This window comes from Sminthopsis crassicaudata, chromosome 6 (assembly GCF_048593235.1).
Source record: "Sminthopsis crassicaudata isolate SCR6 chromosome 6, ASM4859323v1, whole genome shotgun sequence".
In the NCBI taxonomy this organism is placed as follows: Eukaryota; Metazoa; Chordata; class Mammalia; order Dasyuromorphia; family Dasyuridae; genus Sminthopsis; species Sminthopsis crassicaudata.
In genome coordinates, this window is record NC_133622.1 from 141042111 (window position 1) to 141060715 (window position 18605).

The 18605-nt window shown below is 33.5% G+C and overlaps 1 long non-coding RNA gene across 2 annotated transcripts in view; it reads right to left on the minus strand.

The window, feature by feature from the left end:
• Nucleotides 1-862: 862 nt before the first annotated feature.
• The window catches only part of LOC141545698 (uncharacterized), a 97178-nt gene continuing 79435 nt past the window's right edge, over nucleotides 863-18605 (minus strand). The window contains exons 2-4 of one of the 2 annotated variants that reach the window (XR_012483119.1): nucleotides 1957-2018; nucleotides 1041-1154; nucleotides 863-948 (exon numbers count right to left, since the gene is read on the minus strand). This is a non-coding gene — a long non-coding RNA (uncharacterized LOC141545698). Of the gene's footprint in view, nucleotides 1155-1956; nucleotides 2019-18605 lie in introns of both variants that reach the window. The other variant, XR_012483118.1, reaches the window with a different exon arrangement.

The following is an 18605-nucleotide window of genomic DNA, read 5'->3' on the forward strand; positions in this document are numbered from 1 at the left end:
TCCCTCTTGTATTTGTGGGAGGTAATTCCTGCTTTTTGGATCTGCACTTGTATGCATTTTCATTGACATCAGTATTGGGAATTCTCTGCACAACTTTGTACAATGTTTAATTTCTTGTATTAAAAAAAAGCTGATTTAACACCAGAGAGAGGGATTTTTTTGGGGGGGAGTGGGGTGGCCTTGGAGGGTGGGAAATTTTTACTTTTTATATATGGATGGCTTTGAAATTGGGAAGGTATTATTTCCAAGAAAGAATAAAAGAAAGTAACTAATTATATTGACAACAGACTCATCATCTTTTAAAAATTACTTGTGAGGTAGAACTCTACTAGTTCATTTGGAAAGGGGGATGGGAAATTAAGGAGGTTGACAGTTGATTTATATGTCTAGTTACTAAATATTTTCTTTCATACTAAGACCTCCTATGTACTGTGATTAAATCCCATTCAATTCATGAAACAATAATATATGTACTACAGTACAGTATAGTACAATACAGGCCACAACTATGAGATCAATTCTGCTTACTTCTTATGCAATTATTTTTGGTAGGTTTTTGAATTTTTACTATATTTCTTTATATTTCATAATGGTTGAGAGCTTTATCATGTTTAAAATATTGAAAGAACACCTTACATAAGCCAACAATCACAAAATGGTTATTATGAATAGAATAAGTGAATAAACTAAAAATTTTTAAGCCTAAATTTAATTTGGAAACTCAAAGTTTAATAAAATGCTGATCCCTTGGGTATTTTGAATCTTTCAAACATTATGCTATGTTTTTTCTTAGGTGTTTCAGTAAATTAATTTGTATATTTTTTCTTTTATTTTTATTCCCTCTTAGTAAAAATGTTCTATAGCCTCATCATATAATTGAAAGTTTTGCAAGCAAACATAGAAAGCACATTTTTCTTCTTTTTGGTGGTGGGATTTTGCTGCTATGATCTGAAAGAGAAGGTAGATAATATGACACACGTTTTACTTTCAGCAAGCTTGTTAATAATCAGCTCTGAATTTTTCATGAAGGCTTCAGTAACCTGTAGCCTGTAGTTGAAGCTCTGGGGGTTTCCACCACAAAGGGTGGATCAGCTGAGCTCTCACTTCCCATCTGGCACCGGGTGACAGAGACAGTCAGGGGGGCTGCAGGAAACCTGAAGAAGAAGAAAGCTGATGTGGGACGTCCATTGTAGTGCATAAAAGGCTAAACATGTGCTGTTGTATGGGTGTATCTTTGAGACACTTGTTTATCACTGGCTTCAGAATATACTTAGTCAATGTGTTTAACTTCAGAATCACCAGAACAGCTGCCTCTCGTGTAAGTAATACTCTATATACAGTGCAGCATCCTCATTTGTTAAACCAGATTCAAGACCTCTCTTCAGGGAATGTTTTAAACTGTTGTTCAGTTCAGTCAGGCATGCTGCTTATTTACACACACAGGCCCATGCACACGTTGCATACACACAGAGGCACATTGTTAAGATTGTCTAGGTTTTAAGAAATGGAATCATTTTACCTGTATAGTCATTGAATTTCAAATGGTCTCAAACTCAAGTAAATTTCAAATAAAAGTTAAGCACATGTTTATTTTATGTCATAGAAAAACCACGTGGCCAGTGACTTCATGGAATAAAAAAAAACTAACATAAACTTTTATTTTGAAAATAAATTAAATTGTTATGCACAAGGGCAATTCATAAAGAAGGGAGGCATTTAAATATTATGACTATATTTGTTTTCTACTGAAATGTTAGTTCATTTCATACTTTTTTATTTTAAAAAATCTGCACAAAACAAAGTGAGCTTTATATTTGTATATTTTTTCAACTAAAACAAAAATATTTTCTTTCCTTCTCACTTCTGCCATTGGGAATTAAAAAAACCCTTTTAATAAATATTTATGTTCAAGCAAAATAAATTCCCATGTCTAAAAATATGTGAAACTTTTTGTACCTTTAGCAGTTCTTAGGGGAAATTTTATATCTCTAGATGCTTTCTTGAATAAGATGCTTTCTCTGTTAAAAGAGAAGATCAGTGAATTGAGTAAGCAACTAAAAAAAATCTAAAGAACAAATTAAACCCCCCCCCAATTAAATACCAGATTTGAAATTTTGGACCTTAAGTCCATTACTCCTATCCAAAAGATAGTAGTATGTTTCATCACTTGCTATTTCAAATTGTTGTTGTTAATTGTGTTGATTAGTTCTTAACATATCAAGAAGTATCTTTTTAGTCCTGGCAATTTCTAGTCACATTTTTTTTAATGGAATACAATCAGAAATTTCTTACCTTTTCAACCAGAAAAAAAGTTACTAAGTTCATATTCTACAATAAGTACTTTAAAATCTTTGAGTTTTAATGATATACTTTAAAAAATAAATCCCAAGTGTTAATGTGGTCTACTGTAGTCTTCCCTAGATGGCATTGAAGTGAAGCTGAGTTCACCAAGGACCAGTAAATCAAACTAAGCTGAAGAGACTTTGATTATAGACCTGGTAACAGATTGTGTATCTGCTTTCTGAGCACAATTTAGCTTAATTCTGAGATGTTCATTGCCAGGTTGAATACTTTGATAACAATACAAAATTGAACTTAAATATAAATTTTATTAATTAATAAGATAGCAATAAAGGGCAGCATGAGTTCATATTATAAATTCATTAGTAAAATCTTACAAGACAGAAAAATTATGAGTAGTATGTCATAAAATGAAATTGCTAAAAGAAAAAAACCCAGGTTTACATAAATCTTAAGCAAGAGATTCAACTAAGAAGAAAAATCATTCCAAGGATATTCAAGAATAAAACTGAAAAGAGGGTAACAGATAGATAAAAATACAAAATATCTGAAAAAAAATTTATAATGATCTTTTTTGTCCAAAAGTGACAATGGAAATACTAGCATTACAGTTCCCAAGGTGCTTTCTGAGGAAATGGAAAGGTTACTAACAAAAATAATAATAATAATAAAAATAATAATAAGAGTAGCAATTGTGATACCCTTGAAGGATTGATTTCAAAGGTCAGAATATCAAAGGTTTGAAAATACCTCAGGTGTTATTCTTACTCAAAGAAGAAACTATCAGTAACAGTGACTGATATGCTTATTTCCTGATTTGTAGATAATTTCCTGAGAATAATTTATGCACACATTAAGGGTATCTTTAATAAAGGAATGAGAAAGGAATAGGGAAGTTTTTGCAGATGAAATCACATGAACTGAAGGTATAGAGACAATAAGATCTCACTGTGCTTATGGTTTGTTAACTCTAAGAAAGCATTCAGTTTGGTGGCATGTAATGCTACTTATAAATGGCATTTAATGCTATTTTTAATGTTACAAATAGTTTGTCTCGCATGAAAAAGAACAAATCTTATAAAGTTTTGTAGAATGTTATAAAATTTATTTGGGAAAATCCATAATTTTTTATATGTAACATCATATGAAAGCATAGTCAAAGCTCTTAACCTCAACTGATACTAGACTAACTCAATATGTCTGACCTTGAACCAGAAGACAAAACTGATTTCTCCAACTTAGTTAAATCGCTGCCATAAATTTAAGAACAATGTTTTTCCTCTCATATTTTTCCAGTGATATAGCATTGCCACAAAATATGGAATATTATAGCATATCCAAAACAAAAACAATGCCCTATCAATCATTATCCATATCCTACCTTACTATGTACTAGAATACAGTTAGAAGAACAGAGACAACCTAAAGATAATTGAAATGCTTTTTCAAAAGACTTATTACTAACAATAAAATATCTGAAAATAGTTCAAGGCATTCATATTAAGACCCTCATAAAAGTCCCATGAGTATATAAATAATGGTCTTTTTATAATTGCTTCACTGAATAAGAATGGCTCATTCAAATAGAATTTTCTAATTTCTCAGTTTGGTCACATTTAAGAGGAGACAGAAAATGATATGTTATAGAACAATATAAAAAATAAATCTCAGACAACTCGTAGAGAAGACTGTTTTATGGCTACCACAGTCTAAAGAGAAAATCTCTTAGGAGAAGTTGTCCATTTTACTCTACAAAATGTCTCATTGTGCTCCAGAAAATGTCTATCCCCAAATGCAGCGTTATCTATGATTCCCCAAAATAGTGATATTAGTGGTTCCTGGCTATCAGAAAATAAATAACCTAAATTCCGGAGAAATTGAGGAAATTTGATTAATCTGAACAAGTTAATAAATTGTTAGTATTCCTTTTTCTTTTGACGGGCAATGTTGTTTGGTGACCCAAAATTCTCAATGTAGAGTCTTTCTACACTTTAAATCAATATGTTATTGCTGTTTTGATTCAGTCATTGAAGAAAAACATTCTTCAACAAAAATATTGTTCTGTCTGACTTTCTAAAATAATGCTTCTCAGATAAATCCTAGATAAAATATGGGGTCCCTTAAGGGCAAAAACTATTTTTACAGTGCCTGTCTCATAGTAAAAACTTAAATGTTTGCTGATTGAATGAGCAAAACAATGAATCACATACCCACAAGATGGTTTGGCTGGGATATTCTAGCATCTGGGGCATCAAGAAAACTTGTCGAAAATGATCCTTGAACTGCATTTTGAAGGAGTTTAGAGACAATGTGAAAGAAGTAAAGCCATTTGGCTGTATCACAAAATGTGGGATATGTGATGAGATTAGAAAGAGAGAAAGGGAAAGCATTTTTTAAATATGTACCAATCATTGTTTTAAGTACTTTACAAATATCACCTTATTTGGTCCTCACAACAATATTGTGAGGTAGATATTATTTTTCTAATTTTACAGTTGAAGAAACGGTGTCAGAAAAGTTCACTGATTTGTCCAGGGTTATAGCTAGTTAGGAGTGTGACTCCATATCCAGAACTCTATTAAGCCACCTAATTTCAGGGGAAAACTGGTCAGAGGCAGATAGATTGTAGCTAAATTCTAAAAGACTTCCAAAACTAAACGCAGAAGTTTACATTTTTTCCTACAGGCAGTAGGCAATGACTGGACTTTAAGTAAGTGAAGGAAATAATAAGACTTGCACTTCAGACATGCTGAATTTAAGATGATTCTAGGTCAAAGTTTGAAATGTCCAAAAGACAATTGGCAATATGGGACTGGAGTTCAACAAGACATTAGGGCTGGATTAGGGATATTTATCTTCCTGAAAATGATAATTAATCCTATGGGATTGATAAAGTCACCAAGTAATAGAGAAAAGGATTTGTCAATAAATGTGTTGAAATAGGACATTAGGGTAAGCCGTTTGAGAGAATGGGATAACTATATAATCAAATTGGCTAACTATAGAGTAGAAAGGAAGGAGAATGAAGTCATAATAGTGATAGTACCCTGAAAAAGTACACAGAAGTGTTGTGTGAAGGATATTAGAGGTAGCTTTAACACCGACATTCTTACTTCAGTTTCATTGTAAGGACAAAATGAAGGACTCCTAAATTATTCAGAAGGCAACAAAAGGTTTAATTTGCTGAAGTATTTTAAGCATATGCAATAAGTATACAGTTGTACTGTGCTTTTCTGGATGAAGCCTATCTCATCTGCATTTAGAAATAGGTCCAGAAATCCACCAGATTGAAGGGCACCTGAATTTTTCCTGTTAGGAACCTTTTTTTTTCTTTTATTAATTTTATAATTATAACATTTTTGACAGTACATATGCATAGATAATTTTTTACAACATTATCCCTTGCACTCACTTCTGTTCCAAATTTTCCCCTCCTTCCTTCCACCCCCTCCCCTAGATGGCAGGCATTCCCACACATATTAAATATGTTATAGTATATCCTAGGTACAATATATATGTGCAGAACCGAATTTTGTTGTTGTTGTTGCAAAGGAAGAATTAGATTTGGAAGGTAAAAATAACTTGGGAGAAAAACAAAAAATGCTAACAGTTTACACTCATTTCTCAGTGTTCCTTATCTGGGTGTAGCTGATTCTGTCCATCAATTGGAATTGGATTAGCTCTTCTCTATGCTGAAGATATCCACTTCCATCAGAATACATTTTAACTTTTTTTTTTTAACTTTTTTTAGTGGCTAGAAACTGGAAAATGAATGGATGCCCATCAATTGGAGAATGGTTGGCTAAACTATGGTATATGAATGTTATGGAATATTATTGTCCTATAAGAAATGACCAATATAATGAATACAGAAATGCTTGGAGAGACTTACATCAACTGATGCTGAGTGAAATGAGCAGAACTAGGAGATCATTATACACTTCAACAATAATACTGTATAAGGATGTATTCTGATGGAAGTGGTACATATGCTATGTCCTTGGAGGATCAAGAAGCTGAAGCCAATCAGGACTTGAGGACAGCTTTGGGGACAATTCTCTTTATAGGGAAAGCTAATTTATTTCACAGGAAGGAAGGTAGAGGGCCTAGGTTTAACCTATATTAAAGTGAGACAGTTGCAGATACTAGTTGTATTACAGAGAGCAAATAATAGGTTTAATAAGGGATAAAGTGTAGAGAGACATGTAATGACAGGATGCTAGGATCAGACAGAAGAACATCAGAGTTTTTCATAAAAGATGTGAGACACTGATAAATTGTGACACCCAGAATGTGACCAGTCCTAGGTTTGGTTAAGATAGAATGAAAGTAATGGAATTTAGGGAGATTGAGAAATGGTGAAGTGAAGAATTTGCTGGGAAAAGACAGGCACAAAGCTGTCTTTCTTCTAACTAAATGCTCTAGATCAGTTCTCAGCTACTTTGGGTGAGGCATCCAGCCAGCCATGTGCAGGAGGTTTGACATTTTTCCAAAGAAAAGGATAAGGGGACCCATTCTCTTCGACAGTTTGAAGTTGGGGAAAGAAAACTCTTCCTTTTTACTCAATAGCTAGTAAGGGAATTGCTTTGTCATCTCAAAACACTTCAGTGCTAAACTAATACTGGTGGGATGCAGGACATCTCTGCTCACGCTCCATGTGCTACAATTTGTTACAGATATCAATGATTATCTAAGCATCAAACAAATGGCATTAGTGTTTAAGCAATGATGATGCCATACTAAAATATTTATAAACTTAAACATCTAGTTATTTTCTTTCCTCAACTAATAATGTCTACTTTTATTTATTCGCTGTATACTTACATATGTGCTTATTGTCTCTCCTGTTAATTTAAGTTCCTTGATAGTAGGGATTGTTTCATTATTTGTATTTGTATCCCTAATGCTTAGTAACAGTATCTGGCACATAGTAGGTACTTAATAAATATTTGTAGATTGATAGAGTTATTCAAAATTGGCTATATCAAAAACTGGCTGAACTAGTATCTAAGAAACACAACCCTAACCCTCCAGTAAAACTTAAACCATATTTGAATAGTTTTCACAATATGGGCTAATTACAAGATAATTTTATGCATCATTTGTGACAACAGAGCTCATTATCACCCAGATTATACAAGGAACTGATTGCAAAGGAAGTTTAAGAAACAAATTGTGAAGGTGGATGAAGCTTCTATACTCGTGTTTCTTCACAGGAAAGGAATAACTTAAGCGTAGAAATATACTTTAAAAAAAATCCATTCAGCTAGGTCAAGATAATGTTTAGAACCTTATGTGTGTGTATACATAAAAATCTACTGATATATATATAATAATATATATATAATATATATATATATAATATATATAATATGCACACACACATACATATATAGCCATTTTACATTTATATTACTTACATATACTGTATATATTTACTTAATATATACACAGCATATACATTCACTAATGTTAACTAGATTTTTGCCATTTTAATCATTTCTTTTGTTATTGTTATTACTGGCTATTAATTTAAAGTTTGGGGAAGGGAAGACCCTAGAGAAATCAAGGTCAACATTAACATCTCACACTCTGAAAGGAAGATTGAGATTCACCTATTCACCCTTTCCTCTTCATTTAACACAAATGAAGCTCCAAAGGGCAATGAATTAAATTTATCCCACTTGACATAGAGTTTCAGTTACTATGAATGACATTGATATGTTTGAAGCTACCATAGCAGAATATGCCAATCTAATATTAAACTTTATCAACATGATGGAAGTAAAAGAAAGGTAAATGTATATAAATGAAATCACATAAATTAATGGGTCTTCACAAGAAAAAAAATTTTAGATTAAAAAATAGATTTTAATGTTTTGATCTGAGGGTTTCAAAACTATGGATTTGAAAAAAATTACACCATACAGCATGCTTTATTCAGTTCATAAGGATTATTTTCACAACAGTCACTAGGCTCTTTTTCCCATTGTTTCATCACACTTAAAACTATAATTCCCGTTCCATTTAATTTAATTACTGAATAATTTGGTTAAATGGTGTAGCATTATATAGGATCCACCAGATGTCACTGTAATAGACAATATTCAAGACAATTTGAAAATGTGTTTGGTTGGATTGTTGGGGTGGGAAGAATTTTACCTTTTAATTATTAATGAGGAGATATTAAAATTGGAATTATGAATTTCTAAATGTTTTTGTTTTTCCTTATTCTTTCCATTTTATAATATTTAGTTTGGTTATTTTGCACTAGGACTAGATTAAGTTTTCTTTAGGCATAAGAATTTTTTTTTTTTGATGACAAAGTTCAGTAAACATTTGAACGTGCAACAGAGATTCTCTAGAGATCTTTTGAAAAATGTTCAGAGAAGCCCTTTCCACATTTTTTAAACACAATTGTTATTTCCCACTGACTCTCAATCTTCCCTTTCCCCATGGAACGCTCTCTTACAATAAGCAGATATATCAAAACAAAACAAATCAACAAAGTGGCCATATTTGAAAATGTATGCCCTATTTTGTACTCATTGCCCCCTTTTTTCCTTTAGTCAGGTAGTTTTATTTCTATATTTGTTACATTTTTTAAAAGTGCAAATTGAATTTGAAATCCAGGAAATTACAAGCAATCTAAATTTCTTAGATCATTAATATATAAGGGAGGGTTGGGGGTGGGAAAATGTGTTATCAAATGCTGGACTTGTGTGCTGTACCTTAAGCTATCATTTTGTCCTTTTTTTAGTTTAGTTTTCTCATCTATTAAGCAGAGATATCAATGTTACTCAATCCAAAAATGATACTTTCACTAATTTTATGAGTACAATGTATTCACGTAACCAAGTCATAATAATTTCAATTCTGGTTAGAATTTCAGAATACCAGATGATAATAATAATAATAATAATAATAATAATAATAATAATAATAATGATAATGATGATGATGATAATAATAATACCATACTAACATTTTATAGGATTAGTATATGTGTAAAAAAAAAGGGGGATAGAGGACCTATTGGTGGGAAACAAATTGTACTCCCATTAATTTATTACAATACATAGTTTATAACTTAATGACTATCTAGACCAGAACTTTCATTTTATAAAACAGTTCTGCTTAAGAGTCTATCTTTATGTTTTTAGAAACTAGCTACAATTGTTAGAAAAGAGTGAAAAAATAAAGCTTAGAGAAATTAAAATGGCCCCATTTTGACATAGGAACAAGCAGCAACAAATTCAAGACATGTCAGAGTGTCTATGCTCTTCTGGAATGTGGTTCAACATATGGAGAACTTGGCCCTTTTGTTATCAGCCCAGGGCAAGGACAGAATTATCCAGGTAAAATCAAGCTGCCTCTTTAGCTGAAGCAAAATATTTTCCTAGTGAAATGTTTGGCAGACTATTGGAAAAACTTTTGGCTCTAGTGAGAATTGGAAAATTTTCTATAACTATAGATATATATAAAAGATAGTTATTTGTAGCTATAGATATATATATATATATACAAGGGTATTTGATTATTCAAATGTTTACATGAGAAAATATTGCATTGTATATAACTGTGAGTTATACATATAATATATATATATATATATCACATAACATCACATTATGTAATGTATGTGCATATATATTATCTATATGCATATATATTTACATATGGTTATTTATATATGTATAGTGCTTCTGAACAATGTTGCCCTTTGGTGATAGTGAAAGACTGAAATATTCCTTATTCTCCATGGCGACTTCCATGCTCTCCCTCTATCATTTCCTCTCAATAACATTTCCTCTTTTGAAATTCAGCCAATCAAAATTATGTTGGCTATTGTTAATTGACCTTTGGGATACTTTCTTCTTCAATTATTTCAGTAAATACTTCAGTTTCTCTCCTCCCCATTCCAACCCTCAAATTAGGGAATTTCAACATGTATGTGGATACTTTCTCAAATACCTCTCAATTCCTCAACTTATTCATTTCCCATAACTTACTTCTCCACCCCATTTCAACTAAAGTGTACCCTTGATTTGAGTATTCCAGATCCATAAAGATTCAGCTTCTATATTGATAAACCCTGAAATTCCTTTATCTTATCATGATCTTTTTTCATTTCACATCTCACTCTGCTTTGAATCCTCCAACCTTGTTCTGCCCCCCCCCCAACTGCCTAGCCCTCCTTCTTCAGAGTTTTCCAAAGTCATCACCCCTGCAATGGTTATATTCTTCCCTTCCTAATCTTAATCCCTTGATGAATCATTTCATTTCTATACTGCTTTCTTATCTCAAATCCCTTGTCCTCTTATCCTAGTGAAGATCTTTCCTACCAAGCATCAGCTTTGTATTATTCCTACCAACCAATGTCTTTGTTCTTACTTAACTGTTGCTGAAGAAAACTGAAGAAAATCAAGAAATTGTGCTGGTAATTTCAAATTCATGCTGCAAAATTTTCAACAGGGCACTCATTGTATCAAGACAATTCTTTTACAACTCCTTAATTAATTCATTATCCCATTTACCATGATGTTCTTTCCAAACCTTTTCATATGTTCTCAAACCTTCTAATTCTCCTCCATTCCAACTATTCTCTCAGCTGAAATACTTGTCTTAACATTTCACTGAAAAAAATTGAAGCTATTTACTATTTACCTAGAAATTCTTCTACTCCCCTCCTCCCCATCTTACATCACTCAGAACCCTCTACCACTATTTTCTTCCCTCGTCTCTCATGAAAAAGTGGCCCTTCTTTTCAAGTGTCATATAACATAATTTCTTCTCCAACAAATTTCTTCCTCTAGTATTCCTACTTTCTCATTTATCTTTAATCTTTCCCCTATCCTCAAAAAATTATCCATTTATCCCTGCCAGCTATCATCCTATTTTTCTCCTCCATTTTGTAGCTAAACTCCTCAAGAAGGCCACCTCGATGCTTAGATGTTCTCACCTCCCTCTTTTTCTTTTCTTAAGTCTCTGCATTACATTATTTAATTAAAACTTTTCTCTCTTAATTGTCAAATATAATGGCACTTTTTCAATCTTTATCCCTGACCTGTTGAGCAAATTCTTCTTGATCATCTCTTCTTTTTAGTGTTTCATGAAACTTTTCTCCTTTTATCTGTATAATTCAGTGTTCTTTGCTGGATTTTCATTCAAATTATACCCATTAACCATTAGATAACTCCCAAGGCTTTGTCCTGGGATCTCTTCTGTTCTTACTCTCTTTTATCTAACTTGGTGATCTCACTAGCTCTCATAAATTCAATTACCATCTCTCTACAATTGCTTCTCTTATTTGTCCATGCCTAATTTTTTTCTTGACCTCCAGGCTTGCATCTCTACCTGCTTATTAAACATCTCAAACATGATGTCTTATAGACAGATTACACACAAGTTCAGCAAAACTGAACTCTCCCAGCAAACCCTCCATACTCCCTAACTTCCTTATTATTATAGAGGGTACCACAATCCTTCCAGTTATACAGGCTTACACAGTACATCTTATCCTTGACTTCTTACTCTATCTCACTATCCCAATATCCAATCAGTTGCCAAATCATGTAACTTCTCATTCATAATACTTTTTATCATTCTCTCTTCTGTCACAGTCATTACCGGGGGATAGGCCCTTATCACCTCAGCCCTGGGTTATTGAAACAGCCTGCTTATCGATTTTTCTGCCTCAGATCTTTCCTATATCTAATTTGTTCTCTGGATAGCTATAAAACTGACTTTAAGGAAGTGTAAGTCTGACCAAGTCATTCTCCCCCATTGAATAAGCTCCAGCAGCTCATTACCTTCAGTGTCAAGTATAAAATCCTGTATTTGGCTCTTAAAGCCAAACTTTAAAACTGCCATTTTTTATCTTTCCATTCTTTTTTATCCCTTACTCACCTCAAAGTACTTGCAATGCAGTGATACTGGTATACTTGCCATCTCCTGCTTTTGAGCATTTTTACTGGTTGCCTCCATGCCTAGAATTCTCTTGCCCTTTATCTAGACTCTTCACTTCCCTCATCTTAAGTTAAGTGCCAAATAAATGCTCCTGATTTCTGCAAAATGATTTTCCTAGTCCTCTTTAATGCTAGTACTTTCTCCAAGATTATCTCCATTTTATCCCATGTTTAACTTGTTTATCCATAGCTAATTTTTATGTCTTTCCCCATTAGATTATTAATTCATTGAGAATAGGGACTGTTTTTCCCCTCTTCTTGATTTCTTAGTGTTTAGTGTAGTGCCTGACACATAGAAGACACTTAAATGCTTGTTGACTTGGATTGCTATATAAAATATGAGACACTTATGTGCACATATATAAATGCACATAGAAGCACAGACTTGTAGAGTTGTATATAGATGAAGTAATCCAGAATTATTGTCACCCAGTGGGGCTACTGATATTACAATGTAGGCATCCTCAGGATCCTAATCAGATATCCTTACCATGTTTCAAATGGAGCCAAAATTGGAGCCAGGATGGGGCTTGAGAAACAGAATTTTGAAGGGAATATGAGTTCTCAAAAGTAGAGGTGAGAAGGAAGTATATTCTTGGGATGAGGTACAACAAAACAGGCAAATGCAGCTCATAGCAACTAGAGAGCCCGTTTATCTGGATTAAAAGTGCTTAAAGGAAAATAAAGTCAGAGGCAGTGTGAGAATAGAACAAATACAGTGAGCTATGTACCTCATCTGTTTAAAAAAAAGAGAGAGAGAGACTGAACTAAATTATATGAAAAATCCTTTCCAGCTTTAAATCTATAATCTCTTACTAGGCATTGGAAAAGTAAGTTATAAAGAATGCAACAATACCTATCTACCTTCATCTCAAGGGCCTGACTATGCTGGGAAGACAAGAGACATTGGGAAAGAATCCTTTTTTCCATGCTCATCCAATTTTCTGTCTTTATTCAGTCTTCTAGACCTGGACCTATTATAGTGAGACTTCCCACTTATTTAACACCAAACAATGACCAAATGGTAACAGTATTCTGTAATCAGCAACTTGGACTTGATTCAAATTAGTGACCCAGTGCTGAAAGACCTCATATCTATTACTGTTCCCCTGAGCCATGCAGTTTCTTTCTGGCTTCTATACAACCCCAGAAAAATTGGGAGGGAGAAGGGAAATAGGGAGAGCAAAGGGGAATCCCTGCTCTCCATTTGCACTTGCTATTGTCTTTTCTTCCCCCCCCCTTGGTTTATATGAATTCAGGGTCTATCATCAGCACTTCTGATTGTAACAAACTAAAGAAGCTGCTAGGGACAGTTAACTCTGAACACCTCACATATTTAAAGATAAAGCTGGAATGCTTCCTAGATTAACATCTGCTTTACTCTCAGAGGATAAGGCTGCACTCAGTGAGGAGAGTTAAGTAACTTTATAGCAAACTCTTTTCGATTTTTATTCTTTTCAAGAAACAATAGTTAGTCACCCCCAAATTCTGTCTATTGCCTGGTTTTGTAGCAAATTAACAAAGTAAAATGCACTCCTAAGCTTCCATTTTGTCTAGTAATTTGGCCATCCTTCTCCAGACTACCACGTGAGCCCTCTTCATTTCAGGAATAGTTTTCCATATTCTAAATCTCTTTTCCACCTTGCTGAGGGTTTCATTTTTCCTTAAGGGTAACCCTGAGAGACTGAGTTTCAAATACTATCACTCATGGACACCTACCAACATACTTCAAAACAACAATCACCTTAAATTAGCTTCTAGACAAAGGCATTACTAAGGTGGGATGATAAGAACACTTGACACAAACATTTTCCAAAAGTCTTACTTGCATTCCTCCAAATCCACACAGGTTAAAAAAAAAAAAGGCATAGTAAAAATGTTATAATACAATAGTAGTGAAGTCAGCACATGGCAAAAGGATCAGTCAAGAGTTCCTCAGATTTTACAACTTATAAATATTTTCTGGAGTATTAACCATCATTCTTCTCTGAAGACAAATGTCCTCCATGTGTCACTCTGCTCCCAGATTGCTGTTGATTCTCCCTCATCTGAAGTATATGTGGTGTCTGCTACTGGTCCAGGCATGCTTGATGGAGAATGGGGAAGGACAAAAAAAAATCTGTTTCCCCTTCTAGAACAATTCGCTCTCAAAGTTTTGGCTCCAACTCTGAAACTGGAATACTCTGCACTCAAATCCTCCTCCACCACTAAACTGACCCATCACTTTACTGAATTTACTAATGGCAGGACCAGTTTTTATATATAATTCTAATGGATGTAAATGATTCAGTTAAGCATTGTGATACATGTGTGTGTGTGTGTGTGTGTATTTTTTTTCCTGATGCAAATGGGGTTAATTGATTTTTTCAGAGTCACACAGCCAGGAAGTATTAAGTGTCTAAGGCCATATTTGAACTCAGGTCCTCCTGACTTCAGAGCTGATGCCACCTAGCTCCCCCTGTGCTATATTTCTTAAACAAGTTCTCACTTGTAAAGACATAAATCAACTTGTGTACACTTTTCATTATATCTAATGATTGACCAATTCATTTGAGATGAATTGGATTTCTATGATTGGGTGGGTGGGGTTTAGTCAGCTAATTAATAAGAAGGCATTTCTCTCAAATCTCATCGTGAATAATCAACCAATCAAAGAGCATTTATTGAGTGATTAAGTGTTTATTATGTACCAGACACTGGACTAAGGACTGGAATTGCAATCAAAAAAGAAAATCTCTACTCTCAAGGAATTTATATTCTATCAAGTGAAACAGCAAGAGAGTGACACAGAGAGAGACAGAGACAGAGAAAGACAGAGAGAGATAGAGATAGAGAGGCAGACAGGGACAAAGACACAGACAGGGAGAGAGACACTGAAACAGAGAGACAGAGAGAAAAAGAGAGATAGAGACAGAGACAGAGGCAGAGTGACAGGGAATAAGTAGAAATGAATATAAAATACAAGAGAAGGGGAAGAGTTACTTAGGGGGACTTTTCATAGAAGGTAATACTTAAGTATCTTGAAGAAAGGACAGTATTATTTATGAAGCAGAGATGAAAGCAGAATGCATTTGTGGCATGGAGAAAGGCTAGTGCAAAAATACAGAATATAGAGGCAGCTAGGTGGCAAAATGGATAGAACACCAACCCTGAAGTCAGGAGGACCTGAGTTCAAATTTACCCTGGGCAAGTCACTTAATCTCAATTGCCTCAACAAAAACAAACAAACAAAAATATATATAGAGAGAGACACTATGGAGGAGAAATGTGTAAGAAACAAATAGAAAGTTCATTTGGCAGGAATGTAGAATATGGGAGGCTGAAGTAAAGCAATATAGTGGAGGCTGAAAAAAATATATGAAGATACAAATTAGCTTCTCGCTATAGTAATGTATTTGTGCTTTATGAATTTGTACAATCTTCTACCAAAAGGTCTTTTTCTATATTTAATTATCTGCAATTTTGATGATCTCTAGACCATGCTTTTAAGAATAGTTTAAACTCCTTCAAAATAAATGTTACTTGTAAAATGAAGGCTGTTTCTATTCTGGCAGAAAGAACTAAATTGTATTTTTAAAATTATCAAAGAAGTAAAATGGTCAATTTGTATTATGCAGTCCATTCTCCAAGCTGAACATCCCCAATTCCTTCAACCTGGTTGTGCTCTTCTAGACACTGTACAGCAGAAATGGAAAGAAAAAATCTGAATGTATTAAAAAGTATCAGTCCAATTCCACCTTATGATAATTAGATAGCATATTCCAATGCCAAAGCAAAATCTTATAACACAGATAGTATGCCATATAACAAACTTATTGAGCTCATAATAAGGAATTCCACTATTTAGTTGTATTACAATATATTTCTTGAAGCATGAGAAGTTGGCTTGGGAGAGGAAAATTTTGTTGATTTGGATGTGGCCAAGGAAAATAAACAATTTCCTGGAAATCATATACCTATACAATGGAGCAGAGTCTCACTAACTTTAATCTCTGAAATCATAAAAAGGGAGACAGAGGGGATGAGTCAGTGAAGGCTTGGTGGAGGATAATCAGATATGTCAAGGAAGTTTCCAGCATGAAAGATTTCAATAATTTCAGTTTTAACAGATCATTTAGACCACGATTGTCTATAGGCCATGGGATAGAAGCTTAAGAAAATCCCTACCTTTTACTTGACATCATAATTTTACTTGGCTTCATTGCTGTAAAATTTACTTGACTTCTCCATAGAGGAAGTAGGCATATTTCTTGACTTTTCACACCAAACCTAGTGACTCTGGGGAAAGCTGTTCCACAGAGTTGCAAATTATTAAAAATGGTTATGAGCTCAAAGTCTGATTTCTCCCTTCAAAGGAATTGTTTTTAAAAAAAGGTAATAATGCACAAACAGATATGGACTTTATTTTGCTCTATTTTATATAAAGGAGAGTGTTAAACAATTACAAAAATCATAGATTAGAACAGAAATTTGGTGCTGTCATTTATCATAAAGAAGTCTATCACTTACTGAAGTAGAAATGACTAGTATAAGACTTCTTCTTTCTGGAAGTTCCCAGAAAAAACTCAAGATACTTGCCGTTGATCTTTGACCCAAGCTGATTGTGAGAAATACTCTTCAATATATTTCTAGAGGGCATATGTTCTATTCATGAATTGTATTTCTTTTCTTCTTTTTTTCCTTTTCTTTTTGTGGATGTGCTTGCAATTACACAACCACCCAATTGAAGAGCAACTAAAATGTGCTGCAGAGACAGGAAAGACTAATTACCTTTCTAGTATCTGAAAAGATGCCCTCTAAGCTATAACTACACTTCCAATATGTATTCATTTCTGGTTGTCAGAATATTAAAAGAAGATTTGTAATCTAGACAATGACTACAGGAAAGTAGCCAGGAATGATCAAAGGATCTGACTCTGCAATACAAGGACTGATTGAAGGAAATATATTTTGCTTTTTGTTTATTTTTTTAGCTTGGAAAAGAAAAGACTTAGAGACACAGGAATACTACTCATATTCAAGTATTAGAAGAACTATCATGTTGCACAGTGATTACATTTGTTCTGTTTGGTTCCAAATAGCCTAATTATAAACATGTGGGTGTTGTCAAGAAGTAAATTTAGGATTAAAATTAGAAATTAGAATAATTAGAGCTATCTATAACTAGAATGGGTTGCCTTGGGAAGGACTGAAGGATTTCATGCAAAATTTGTAAAACCTTTGGCTTGCTATGTTGTAGATTCAACATAGATTAGGCTAGGTGGACATTGAGGTTCCTACTAATTGAAATTCACTAATTCTATTACTGTTGCAAAAGTAAAGAAATAAAAAAGTAAAAATACTACTTCCTCTATAATAAGGTTAGTAGACCTGTAATAAATTAGCAAATGTTATATTTTCCCTTAAAATTAAGGTGATGTCTGTCACTTCCTGCTTCCAGAGCTTAACAATGTATTCACCACCTTACTGAATTACCATTGTGAACTTCACTCACCTGATTAAATTTTGAAACCTTCATGTGATTTGATAGAATTTTAAGACTCAGGCTGTTTTTTTCCATCTTCTATTAAGGTTGCTGGTCAGTGTTCAACAATTAGATTGCTTGCTCTTAGACAACTTCCCACTCAAAAACAATTCTTTTGTGATGTATATCCAGCGAACACTTCTTTCTAGACATACAAAGTGTATACCCATAATCATCACTAAAGTTGCTAAATCACTGTTATACCTGTTTTATTGGTACATTAGTAATGAATATGTTGCTGAAGTAACTTCTGTGTAAGACAAGAACAGATATGATGAGGGGAAGGACATTTAGATCTGTGATTTCATTGGTGTGGGGAGCATCCTTGTGTAAAAATGCCTCTGACAATGAAAATTGAAAACTTTGCAATTGATAATTTTATACTGATGTTTGGGTCACTGAGAAATTAACTTACCTAGGGACTCTATGGCTAGCTTCCATCTACTATAAGATGTTGTTTACATGTAATACACAATTATCCTGGAGACCAATCAGACTGAAAACTTCCATTGAAAGATGCATAATGTTCGATAAGATCATTTTTCTTTATCATTTTCTCACTTCCCAATGAGAAAATGGTATTATTCTTATGACTGAGGATATATTAATATGGTCTTGAAATAGAAGAATAGAACCAAAAAACTTATGCAACCAGTCTCCTTCAGCCTCTCTTTTCCCCCATATATATGACACCAAACCATCAATCCTTGAGAGGGTTGTTTTCTCCACTGAATTGTATATAATAACAAAACACCTAACTTTTCATAGAGAACAATCATATCTTTTTAATCTATGTTCCTAGACAATACTAT